The sequence below is a fragment of the Ambystoma mexicanum genome, chromosome 5q (assembly GCF_040938575.1).
Source record: "Ambystoma mexicanum isolate Mex_15411 chromosome 5q, UKY_AmexF1_1, whole genome shotgun sequence".
Lineage (NCBI taxonomy): Eukaryota > Metazoa > Chordata > Amphibia > Caudata > Ambystomatidae > Ambystoma > Ambystoma mexicanum.
The window spans coordinates 928,561,523-928,575,038 of NC_090933.1; positions in this window are offsets into that span (position 1 = coordinate 928,561,523).

Sequence of the window (13,516 nt, forward strand, 5' to 3'; positions counted from 1 at the left end):
AGCATTCTTTAGGTTATTAAATGCATTCATTGTCTCTGTTGTATACCAGTCCTTCTTCTTGCTGGACGGGTTTTTCAACAGATCTGTCAGAGGTGTTGCTATTGTTGAAAAATGGGGGATGAACCTTCTATAGTACCCAATAAAACCAAGAAAGGCTCGCACTTGTCGGAGGGTTGTAGGAAATTGTAAGCCTTTTATGGCTTTCAGCTTGTCTTCTTGTGGTTTAATCATCCCCTGTCCTACAAAGTATCCTAAATATCTAGTATAGAAATTAGCCATGAACGTTTTCTTTGGGTTTATGTGTAGACCGGATTCTTGTAATAGTCTAAGTACATTTCCCAAATGGGTTAAATGATCGTCCCAAGTTTGACTGAAGACAATAATATCGTCAAGGTATGCTCCTACATATTCTTCCTGTCCTCTAAGAATTGAATTCATGAGCCTTTGAAATGTTGCTGGTGCCCCATGTAACCCAAAAGGTAAGACTGTAAATTGGAACAATCCCGATGGTGTGGCAAAAGCAGTTTTTTCTTTATCCTCGGGGAGTAACGGTATTTGCCAATATCCTTTTGTTAAATCTATAGTTGCTAAAAATTTAGCTTTTCCTAGCTTGTCTAGTAAATCTTCTATTCGTGGCATAGGGTAGGCGTCGAACTTGGAAATCTCATTCAATTTCCTAAAGTCCATGCAAAAACGAACTGTTCCGTCAGGCTTCGGCACCATTACTACAGGTGATGACCATTCACTATGAGAGGGTTCTATTACGCCCATCTCCAACATTTCTTTGATCTCTTTGTTGATCGATTGGAGTTTTGTCTCTGAAATTCTATAGGGTCTAATTCTTACTACTTCTCCTGGCCGAGTTACAATACGATGACACACCATGTTCGTTCTCCCCGGTAAGGAAGAAAAAATATTGGTAAATCTCCTTACCAACTTGAGGAGTTCTTTCTTCTGTAACTCAGATAGATCTTGATTTATGTTTAACTCTTCCAGTCCTAGATCTTCTTTTAACCTTGGAAAAGGTTCGAAAGATGTCTCCTTTGTATTAATCACTGCCACCGTCGTTATAGGTTCTACCCATTTCTTTAGTAGATTCACATGATATGTCTGTGTTGGGAATCTTCGGTCATTTTGTCTCACCTTGTATGTTAGTGGACCTAGGACCTCTTCAATCTCATATGGGCCTCTCCAGGTGGCCAGCATCTTGTTCTCAGACGTCGGGAGTAAGACTAACACTTTATCTCCCTTGTCAAATGTTCTCAATCGAGTGTTTCGATTATAGTAGTATTCCTGTTTGGTTTGGGCTTGTAACAGATTTTCTTTGGCAATGTTTTGTAACTTTTCTACCCTCTCTTTAAGTTGGTAGGCATATTCAGTAAGGGAGATCTCTTGACTCGGCTCCTCTTCCCAGTTTTCCTTCAAAATATCGAGTAGCGTTCTCACTGATCTCCCAAACAGAAGTTCAAAGGGTGAAAATCCTGTCGATGACTGTGGGGTATTCCTTAAGGTAAGGAGTATCCATGGTAACAACCTGTCCCAATTCTTTCCTCCCGGCTCTCCTGTTTTACGCAACATTTGTTTTATGGTTTGATTGTACCTCTCTACAAGGCCATCAGTTTGAGGATGATAGACCGCGTTTTTTAAATGCTTCATTTGTAGAATCGTACACACTTGTTCCATCACCGATGACATGAAGTTGGATCCTCTGTCCGTAACAAACTCCTTCGGTATTCCCACTCGGCTGATAAAGGGTATCAAGGCATCACATATACTTTGGGCACTAGTAGACCTAAGAGGAAAGGCCTCCGGATACCTGGTAGCATAGTCGACAATTACTAAGATATATTTATGACCTCTTGATGAGGGCTCCAAGGGGCCAACAATATCTAATCCAATCCGATGAAAAGGTTCCAACACTACTGGCATCGGCTGTAAAGGTGCTTTCCTCACATTGGCTTTATTTTTCTTCTGGCATTCTGGACATGCTTGGCAGAAACGAGCCACCTGAGCATATAGCCCCGGCCAATAAAACCTGGCAAGGATCTTCTGTGTGGTCTTCTCTGTTCCTAAATGACCTTCACCAATTTGTAGATGTGCCACTTCCAACACAGTTTGATAATATTTCTTGGGAACTAGCAACTGTTTCAGAATATTTCCAGTGGCATCCTTGCTAGTTCGATAGTATAATCCTTTTTCTTTAACAAAAGAGGGACCATTTCCCGATACCCCTGAGTGAACTGCAGCCCTAGCATTTCCTAATAATGGATCTATTTCTTGTGCCATTCTGAAGGTATCTCCCGCTTCATCAATTTTCCAGTCAATTGCAATGGGACAAACATTTTTCTCTGCCCAAACTTTCTTTAACTTTCTTAACTCAGATTTCACTTTCCTTTCTTTATTTGAAGGCTCTGCAATTGTCTCGTGGGCGAAAGGGGCATTTCTTAACCAACTTTCTTCTATCGACTTTATGATCCGTGAAAAATTGGGAACATCGGAACCAATAAGCAGAGGCTCTGGTAATACTGGCATTAGGGCTGCCCTCACCTCCATCTGTTCCCCGGCTACCTTTAAACTAATCTCTTTGGTTGGGTAAGGTTTGACATCTCCATGGACACAACGTATGGGAATTAGTGTATTCGGGTCCCCAGTATTCCCCACAAGTTCTGTACTTACTACTGTTTGCAAACTGCCGGTATCCACCATGGCTCTTGTAGGTTTCCCATCCACTTCTGCTTCGCAAATATACGAATACGATGTTTTTGGTATTGTTGTTCCTTCTTGATATTCTCCTTCTCTGGGAACCTCCATGTTTCTCACGTCCATAGGTTCAGCTTTAGCTCTTTTGGGACACATTCTTGCTAGGTGTCCCCACTCACCACATTCAAAACATTGTATGCCTTTTGGTACCATACTAGCGGGCCTGATGCCTACAGGACTCTCACTCGTTGGTCTCCCTCTAGGAGGCTCCCACTCTGGCTTACGTAACATCGAGTTCGGCCATCTTGTAACAGTTGTTGTTCTGAGAGAATGGTTATTCCAACTGGGTGTGGAGGTTGGTTTGTTGTTTATCGCATATGACATAGTCCTGCCTTGTCCAGCCTTTTGATAGGCTGAAGCGATGTTAACAGCTTCAACCAGGCTGGGTCGATGATGTTGGCGCACCCAACGTTGCATTGGTAAAGGTAAGGCTTCAACAAACTGCTCCATAACAATTTTCTCTGACATCTCATGAGTGGTACTGGAGTTAGACTGCAACCATTTCTCTCCTAACTCTTTAACTCTATAAAACAGCTGCCTCTGTGTCTCTTCGGCTTGTAGCTTGACTTCTCTAAATTTTATCCTATATGTTTCTTCATGATGTCCCAAGCGTTCCAGTACTACTCGTTTCATATCCGCATACGGTGTTTCGCCAGTTGGATTGGCTGCTTGGTAAGCACTCTGCATCTCACCTGTCATGAGGGGTGCTATGTAGTGACACCAGCTATCGTTTGGCCATTGAGCGTTCCTAGCCACTCTCTCGAAGTTCACAAAGAAGTGAGCTGGGTCCTCTCCCACTGCGTACTTTTGTAAAACTGATGCTGGAACCTGGGAATGTCGTCGTACGGTGGTCGCCTCCATTAATTGAGCTTGTTGTAGTTGTATGGCCTGTTGAAATGCTTGTCTATCTGCTTGGGCTTGTTGGTTCTGTAACTGTAACGCCTGTTGAAGTAATTGTTGCCCCTCACTTAGCGTTTTAATGAGTTCTTCCATGGTGTTCGTCTTTATATCCCACTTCTGACACCAAATTGTGAAGTTTATACACAATAATTGTAAATAAACACAGTTAAACAGGGATTGTATTTTAACTTGTTCCCAAGGTAACTTTTATTACCAACAGATAACTCTTCTAATTTTTCTATCTTTTCTTTCAGAAACAAAAAAAAAAAAAGGATACAGGTGGTCTCCCGATGCGTCTTCTGGTGAAGACAGAGTTTTTCCGGCCAAGCGGGACAGAAGATTTCAGGTAAGTCTTTGTGAATCTTTGTGTCTTCTTCTCTTTGAAGATTATAATACTGTGTGGGTCTTTTCTACTATCATATGCTCAGATTCAGTTCTCTTCTCGGTGGTTTTACAGTCTTTGCAAATTACTCGTTCGCTTACTTGAAATAGGGGTGTCTGTCTTTTATCGGATTTTTAAACAATAGAGTCTTTATTCTTTCATGAGTTCCTTATTGGATTTAAATGAACAATTCTCTTTTTTATTCATGAAAGTCTTTAAGAGAATATAGCTCAGATCTTCATATATACTTCTTTCTGTAACTACATTGTCGGGGATTACACATGAGGTAAATTGTTACCTTTATTCTTCTTATTCTATTTTATTTTCACTCCTCATCCTGTACCTTCGGTTCATCTGGTATCAATTCTTCCCCCCTTAGTTCATTTATATAGTGACTGTACTAGTCCTTTCGAGTTAGCGACTCCCCTTAATTTCGTCTCATGTCCATTTAAAATGCACCCCTTTTCTCTCTCTTACCGGCTACAGATTTTTGCTTCTGAATGTCTCCACTCGACCTCGACTCTGTCTTTCACGTCACTTTTGTCACTCAGCGCTTCGCTCAGTTCGACCTCCTCTGATCGAAACTCCTCCCCTCGGCGCTCTCGGTATTGTATCAGCTGCTCGCCTTCGCGGCTCTCGACGACCGCGCCTCCTTCCTTCGGCGTTCCCGGGGTGGATCAGCTGTTCGTCTTGACGGTCTCCGCTGAACGAAATTTCTATCCCCGGAAGGCTCACCGGGTGATCAGCTGCTCGGCTCAGCGCGGTCTCCGTCTATACGAGCTTCGCCCGCAGCTACTCACTTCGGCAGATCAGCTGTTCCGTCTTGCGCTGACTCTTCCCCTCTTCGGCTTCTCTCACCCTCACAAGGGACAAACTGAATAGCGATTTCCAACGATCGCATATAATATTAATTTCTTTAATTTCTGGTTAACTTGGTGCAACGGCACAACTTCCCTTTTTCTCTTCTTCTATCTCAGTAAGCCCAGTTCAAACCGTCGCTCTTCAAATCCTCCTCTTCGGTCTCCTGGCAACCAAAAAAACAACAACAAAACAAAGAAGGGACAACTGTTGTCAGAAAACTTCATCTCCATCCAATCTTCTCTGTGATTGGCCTAATGACCTGTCCATTACTCCCTTCAATCAGATATCCTCAATTAACCCTTCATATGGCCTTTCTGCCTAGTATTAACAGAGCCTGAGCCAGCTGGTGTCTTTGTTATAGAATCTGCTCCATTTTTATCACAGGGTGCACGCACTGTTTTTCCCCCCACTGTTACATCAAGATCTTTTGTATAAGGAACTTTTAAAATAGCCCCAGAGAACCCCTGCGTCTCCAAATTTCTTCCTGAGAGCTGAAACCGCCCTTCTGTGAGGCATGATTTTTCTGCTCCAGAGTCTACCATAAAGATAAACTGCTTGTTTCCTATCTCTGCCGCCACTAGTGGTTCGTCATTTGCACTTTGTGTGGTGGATAGGACTGGACACGCAAGTGCTCCCTGTGGGCTGTCCTAGTCTTGGTATGTTTGCTGACCTGGCATTGAAAAATCGTTGTCACCCACGACCGTTACGCCGTGGTATGGTGCAGGAGCACCGTTTGCAGCTGCTGCAAAAGGGTTATTGTTTATGTTCCCTACTGGGTTTTGTCTCGCCATGGGCTGTAGTGCATTTTGCTGTTGTGGCTGCTGCTGCTGTTGCTGCTGCTGTGGTGGGGCTGGCTGTCTCTGTTGCATTTGGGGGTCATAGCAGTATTGATCCTGTTGTCCTCCCCACCCCATTGGAGCTCCACAAGGGCTACCTGGGTGTGGGCAGCCCCACCCCTGTTCATTGTTCATGGGCTGTTGTTGCTGTTGAAAATACCCTGATGGTCACATTCTACAATCTCGTGAATAATGTCCCCATCTTCCACAATTCCAACACGATCCCTGTTGTCCTCCCCTTGGTCCTTGCCCACCATACCCTCTGTTTCCCATTCCTCTGTATCCTCCCCTTTGCCCGCGGTACCCACCTCTTCCTTGGGCCGGCCTGTTCTGCCACTGCGATCCTTGGCATGGTTGTTCCTCTCTGTTCCACTGTCCTTGGTCCTCTCCAACCCACTGTGCTGCTATCCCGACGTGCCTTCCTCCCGCGTTCTCTTCTCCTTCGTTTCCTCTGTCTGCTGTTGCACTGGCAGTAATGGCGGCGACCTTCACTAATTTCGTATGTACTAATTTCGCTTCGTCAGCCAGCCTCTTTTGCGTGACCTCCTTTTCCTTCTCTTTGATCCTCCTCCAGTGGTGTACAATTATGCTCTGAATTTCAGGCCACCCTTTGGCTTCAATCCCAGCTATTTTGTCCAAGGCCTTCTGCACCTCTTTCGGCAACCCCTTTTTATTGATAAAATAGAATAAAGCTGTTGATGGATTCCATGCCGTACCAGTTTCGCTTCTCCATAAATCTTGCACTCGCAAAATGAATTGCACAGGATCCTCGTTCTACTCCATCGTACACTGCATCACTGCATGTAAATCTGGAACGTCTGGAAATGCACGCCGCAATGCATCCCACACTTGTGCTGGAACATTGTTAAATGGTGATCCATCGTGTCGGTCACAGCTCATTGTTACTTCCGGGAACCCTGCCCTTTCCCAGATTGTGTCTGCTTGGTCCCCGATTGCTGAAACTAAAACTTTTTACATCACCTATAGCTAACGGCACGCCTGCCGTGTTCTTCTCAAATACATGTATCCACTTACCTGCCCCTCCCGTCAGCGGGGGGAGGAGTTTTAACAGGTTGGTTTTGTCCATTTGGGCCCACGGAATGTAATTTGGCCTACCTGCTCCTTTATGTATCAGTGACATTTGTAGTTTTTGTTTCTTTCCCGTTCTGCTTGTCTTCCCTTTTTTCGCTTTACTTACCAATATGTTTCCTATCCTCCCTTTTCGTTGTCTTAATCTACCTTGCCATAATGGTGGCAATAGTGTGTCTGGGTAACGGTGGTTTGGCAGCGGGGATCCTTCCGCGGCAGCTGCCTCTTCATATTCATCTAAATCGTCCCATATTTCTTCTATTTCTGACTCTAACTCGTTATTATCCTCCCAGTTTTCCTTGGGTTCACTTCCTGGTCTTTCACTCTGGTCTCCACTTTGTTGACTCTCTGGTTTATCTGGGCGTATAATTCTTACTGGCTTGTTATTCAATTGGAACAGGAACTATCCTGACTGCCACTCTTGTTCTCGCCTCTGTTGTGATGACGTCCCTTGTAATACTATAGACTGCCCTGATACCGAGGCTGCTGGGGTTGCATTGCTTGCTGCCCCGATCGGAGGTGTGAGATCTGCCAATGACAGCGGGGGTACCTCCCCTCCCCCTGGCAGCATTTGCCCTTTGTCACATAAAGCTCTTAACCGTGTTATTTCCATTTGTGCTTGTGCTAGCTGACGGTCCAATTCACCTGTTAAACATGCTATATCCACAGGAGGTGCACTCGTGGGGCCATACAGGCCTCCTTTGTCATATGGTGGAGGTTCGGGGGCTGTTGCCCCGCTCTGGGCAGTGGCGGTGGGTGGTATATACAGGGGTTCACTAAACCCTACCGCTGGCCTAGTCATTAAGGGATAGATTTTTGTTACTTCGTTTTCGGTTGTAGTTGTTGAGCATTCCCCTTTTGGTGTCCCACCTACTTCTTCAGGGTTTTTCTGCTTTTCCGTCATTCTGTTTGTACCTACCTCTGCCGTGGGGGAAACTTCCTCAAACATTCGCCATAAATCTAACACTTCTCTCCGGTTCTGTAACTGTTTCCCTTTGTATCGCGCTAGCAAATGTGTTGATACTAAGTCCAACACTCTTTTGTCAAATGATCCTCCTTCTGGCCAAATTGGTGTAACCCCATCTCCCTTTATCTCAGTGATCCACTGATCGTGATACTTTTGTATCCTGTCGCTATAAAGTGGAAGGTTCTATCAAATATGTGCTAGCGGTGTTACTCCCCCCATGGCAATGTTTCTTTTCCTTTCTTGTGTATTCTAGTACCTTTGAATCTCTTCCCACCTCTTACTTGGTATATCAATTACAATATGTAGAAATAATACGTTCTTTATCAATGCTCACAATTACCATATGTCACATTAGCTTTCTGAGAGGTGTTACCTGATCACCTCTCACAGTTTATTTTTCCTGCTTTACCTTGTATCGATCACAAATTACTAGTGTTAAAATACTTTAGCGTGTTCAACAAGACATATACATAAAAGCAGACCAACAAACATAATCATGCAACATACACATACACTGCCTGCGCGCGTTTGTTCTTTCCCTATTCCCGTTACTGACCCTGTTTTCTCTTCTTCCCTATACTACCTATTATTTCGCATTCACTCCCCACCTCTTTCACCTTTATGTCTCAAGATTTCTTACTTCCACGGAAAAAGAATATTCTAAAAACTTCTCTGAGCCTACACGAGACCCCTACTATTTTTCTCTTTATCTCTATTCTGCACTTGGTCGGGACAAATGCTACGCGGCGCCGCCTTCTACCCCCTACGGGCTAGGATACCACTTCTCTTCTTCTTCTCACTTCTTACAACACCTAATGGCCATATAAAGGATAGATCAGAAAAGCCTCACCATCACTCACACAGACCCTATTCTTGGCTACCTTCCCTTTATTAGTAATTCCCTTCTTCCCGTATTTCCCCCTTACCTTCCTTTGGGGTCTTTGCAACCGGGACTCCACGTGTTCAGTCAGGTACTCCGACGGTCGCCGCTCGCGGCTGGACCTCGCTCAGGTCCGTCCCCCAACCAAGCCGTGGCCTGCCTTGGCGAGCAGCTTTTTCGATCGGTATTCGTCAACCGGGAACCCTTGACTCTTTCTTCTTGGTGTGCACAGTCTGGTCAACCGCGCAGGCGATGGTTCTGCTGGGGGGCGCCCTGGATCTCGCTGCCGGGCAGCGCAGGCCTCAAGGCACCTCTCTAAATCACGTTGCGGGGGTCACCAAAAATGTAGGTGCCTTTCCCCGTCTTACTACGTGTGAGGGAAAAAGAAATAAAATAACAGGCAAAACCCCTTGTCGGGGAAAGAGGCACTGAGACCCGGCTGCAAGAGTTCAAAGGATGGTTTATTTCTCCAGCTAGGAAATAACCCAAAAAACTCTACCTAATTACATCAGTGTCAACATTTATATTAGTTAAAGTAACTCTAACAAAAAATACTAAATGGACCCGATTGGCCAGACGGTGTGGTTCTGTAGGTGTGGGTAGCATCTCTTCCTCCTGGTTGGCTGAGTAGCTGACGGACGTCAAACATCTTGCGCTCCATGCAGGTCAGGGTCCGGTCACTGTGGTCACTACCTAAACTAGTATTGTTGCATACTAAATGACAAATTATTTAAAACATTTTATGCTACTTGTCACATTTCTACATAAGTTACACACAATGATCATTGTCAGTACAATTGGGTCATTCGTGGCTTTAATTGAAGGCCTTGACCTTTATTGTGCATGTAAAAAAATGAGGCTATGTTTCGCATCTCTTTCTAGGTTTCAAACTCATTAGTGTAAGTAAAAGCATATATAATAATAGAAAATGCTTAAGGTTAGTAGTGGGTGTGTTGGGTGGGTTTCGCAGCACAGGCGAGGGTCTGGCACTTGAAAGAAATACCTTACAGGGGGTGCAGGGTCAGGATGGCAATAAATTGTTTTAATGGGGGTGGGTGGCTTGCACGTTTATGAGAACGAATCGAGCAGAAAGTGCTTAGCTCATCTTGGTTCACATGCCGGTTTTCAGGCAAACAGTGATCTCAGAGGAAGAAAACTGTAGCATATTGATTGTTGCAACTTTTCTCCAGCTTCAGTGTGAGAATGGAAGCGCAAAGCTTTCCTTCGCAGGGGGAGTGCAAGGGTGGGGGCCAGCTAGCTGCCTGCGCACCTTGTGTGTGTGTGTGTCTGTCCTTGGCTGCTGCGGTGGAAAGGGGAGCTGAGCATTACTGTACTATCGCAGTGAGGCCTGTTTGCCCAAGAAGCTCCGAAGCTCCTCTTGGTTTCTATTTCTGTGGCCTGGTCAAACCTCGTAGGAGATCCTGTGTTTTTTACCCGACCAGAGAAAGTTTAGGAGGACTCGCTTTGTTTCCGTGAAGAATGTCTTGGGAATCTGTACGTGGAGCATCTGGAAGAGGAATAGGAACTTGGGGAGAACTACCATTTTTACAAGATTGAGGCATGCCATCCAGGAGAGGTCTAACCTTGCCCATCTCTCTATGTCCCTTCTGATTTCAGACCAAAGTGGGGGGAAGTTGGCTGGAAATAGGCCATCGGGATCACGTGTCACTTGGACCCCTAAGTATCGGAACCCATCTTCCTGTATTCTGAAGGGGAGCCCACTCACATACGTTGCCTCTGGACCTGACAGATCTGCCCCTATGAATGCCACCAATTTCCCAAGGTTAACCTTGTACCCTGATAGTTCCCCATAGCGCGACTGACCCTGGAGGATCCTGGGGACCGTCTGGGACGGCATCGTAAAGTAGAGTAGCGCGTCATCCGCAAATAGGCAGATTTTGCATTGTGTGTCCCCTATTTGTACCCCTCTGATGGCCTCATCGTTGCGGACAGAGATTGCCCATGGCTCCATCACCAGTGCATAAATTAGGGGGGACAATGGGCATCCCTGTTGTGTACCTCGCTCGAGGGTGAACATCCTCGATTCCGTCCCGTTTACGACCAATCTAGCCGAGGGAGAGGAATAAAGTGCCGACATCCAGCCCAGCCACCTCGGTCCCATCCCCAGAGCTGAGAAGACCTCCCCCATGAAAGCCTAGCTGACCCTGTCGAAGGCCTTCTCTGCGTCGAGAGCCAATAAAAGTGTGCCCTCCTCGCAAACTGCCCTGGAACTGAGCACATGGAGAGTTTTCCGCATATTATCGGAGCCCTGTCTATTTAGGGCGAATCCCGCCTGGTCAGGGTGTATTAAGCGGGGGAGGCAGCCTTCCAATCTGGAAGCGAGGATTCTTGAAAAGATCTTGGCGTCTAAGTTTAAGAGTGAGATGGGTCTATACGACCCGCACTCTGCCTGGTCTTTGTCTGGTTTGGGAATTATGGTGATTAGGGCCTGTAGAAACATTGGTGGGATCGAGTCTCGGTTTCTGATTTGGTTAAACAGTTTGGCCAGTGGCTTCGCTAGAATAGATTGGGTCTGTTTGTAGAAGTCGGCCGTGTAGCCATCTCCCCCTGGGGCCTTTCCCGCCTTTAATCTCTTAATGGCGCCCTCCACCTCCTCATCCGATATCTCCCCCTTCAGTGTCTCACGTTCAGAGTCAGACAACCGGGGCAGGGGGTGATCTGCCAGGTAAGTCTGGTTGTCCTCCAATGATTCGCCCTCCTGTCTGGAATAAAGTTTGCTATAATAGTCGGCAAAACCCTATGCTATTTCCTCCCGGCCTCCACAGATCCCACCCTCCCCGTCCCTGAGATGGGCAACCCCTCTCTCCACTCTGCAGCCTCGGGCCCTTTGCGCCAAAAGGGTCCCCACCCTATCTCCCTGCTCGTAGTACCTTTGTTTGGTGTACCTCATCTTCTTAATGACTTCCCCTATGAGGACCGTGTGTAGCTCTTGCATTTTACCCCGCATCTCCACCAGGAGAGCCTCTCAGTCCTCTCCGGGGCGGCCCAGCCTGGCTCGCAGGGCATCCAGTTCTGTTCGGATCTTGTTCTCAATTAGGCCTCTTTCCCGCTTACACCCTGAGCCCTCAGCTATTAGGAGGCCCCTGAAGGTGGACTTTGCAGCCTCCCATACCACAGCCATGTCCGTCTCCCCATTATCATTCGTCTCGAAATAGGCTATCATTTCTTTCTTCATGAAATCCCGAAATATAGGGTCTCTAAGGAGTGTGTCGTTACACCTCCATCGCGAAGATCTCGGCGAGACGGGCAGCGACCAATTGGCTATAAGTAGTTCATGGTCTAACCATGTTATAGCTTCTACCCTCGGTTGTTCGACCTCCCCTCTCCCTTCCACGGAGACTAGCAAGAGATCAATCCTAGTGCAGGTGCAGTGCGGGGGTGAGAAAAAAGTATATCCACCCTGGCCCGGATGTGTCTTGCGCCACACGTCTACCCAATAGTGTTCCCTCAGAAGGGTCTGCATGGCCAGGTTGTCCTTGGAGATTCCCTTGGGTGCTCCCCCCTTCGCTGACCACCAGTCCAGACGGGGGTCCATTATAAGGTTGAAATCCCCACCAAGTATCGTGGCCCCCTCCGCCCATTCGTCCATTACTCTGAAGATCTGAGTAAGGAAGCGTACCTGGCCCGAGTTGGGTGCATATAGGGTGGCCAAGGTGATGCGTTCCCCCTCGCAAGCACCCTTAAGACCCAGGAATTGTCCCCCGAAGCTCCTCTTGGTTTCTATTTCTGTGAGGCGGAGCGCCCTGCAAAGGAGAATGCCCACCCCCTCCTTCTTGGCGCTTCTGTGGGAGGCCCAATAATTACTACCAATCTCCTTCCCCTTTATCTTTGACTCCTTTCCCTGTTTGTAGTGTGTTTCCTGTAGGAAGAGGACCATTGGGCGTTGTTGGCGAAACATGTTGCTCGTGAGGGACCTCTTGTTCTGGGAGTTGAGGCCCTTTACATTCAGCGTGCCTATTTTCCCTTCAATCATTATCGTCTTTCATTTTGTGCTCTTTAAACCCCTTTGGGTGTTTCCTATGTAGAACCCGCTGTGGAACAAATAACCATGGCTCGAACTGGCTTTCCCCTTTCCCCTTAACCCCCGTCAACAACTCCACCCCACCTGCTCCCCTCCCCTGGCTCCTTTTTGTTTTGTACGTACATACATATATGATATGGGAGTGGCCATGCAGAAGGTAAAGGCATTTCCGTCAAAGCTGGGTCATTTCAGTCTACAGTATCTGGTGTACGTGGATGACATTGTATTGTATTGACCCCAATTGGAGTACAATGATCATTGACTGCTTAGAATGCTTATCTAATTGATTTTGATTGAAAATTGAATGTTTGTAAATCAAAAATATTAATTGTCAATTGGGGGAAAAAACAGAGGCAAAAACAGTCATACATGGCATATCAATGGCAATGCATTGGAGGTTGTGAATAACTAGATATTTGGAGTTCTCTAGTTATGCAAACAATGTTAAAAAGACTGTCGATAATTCTATTAGAATGTCAATTATAACTGTCTCGTGCAATTGCGCCAACTGGATAAGAAATATGGGCGTTTTTCATTTATCCCATTTTGGCGATTTTAACATAAAAAATGGTCCCGAGTCTGTTGTATGAATCTGAGATCTTTGACGTTCCAGTGGAGTGGACTAAGTGGGTAGCGTTACTGTGGAGAAGGGCACTCTCACTCCCTCAGGAGGTAGCTATAGCAGCAATTTGTCAAGAGTTAGGTTTAAAATCCCTCCAGGTGCGTTCCAATTGGAGATTATTGCAGCTGTATATTAAGGTTCTGAGGGTAGTTTATTTTTTAAACTCCGGGAGGAATT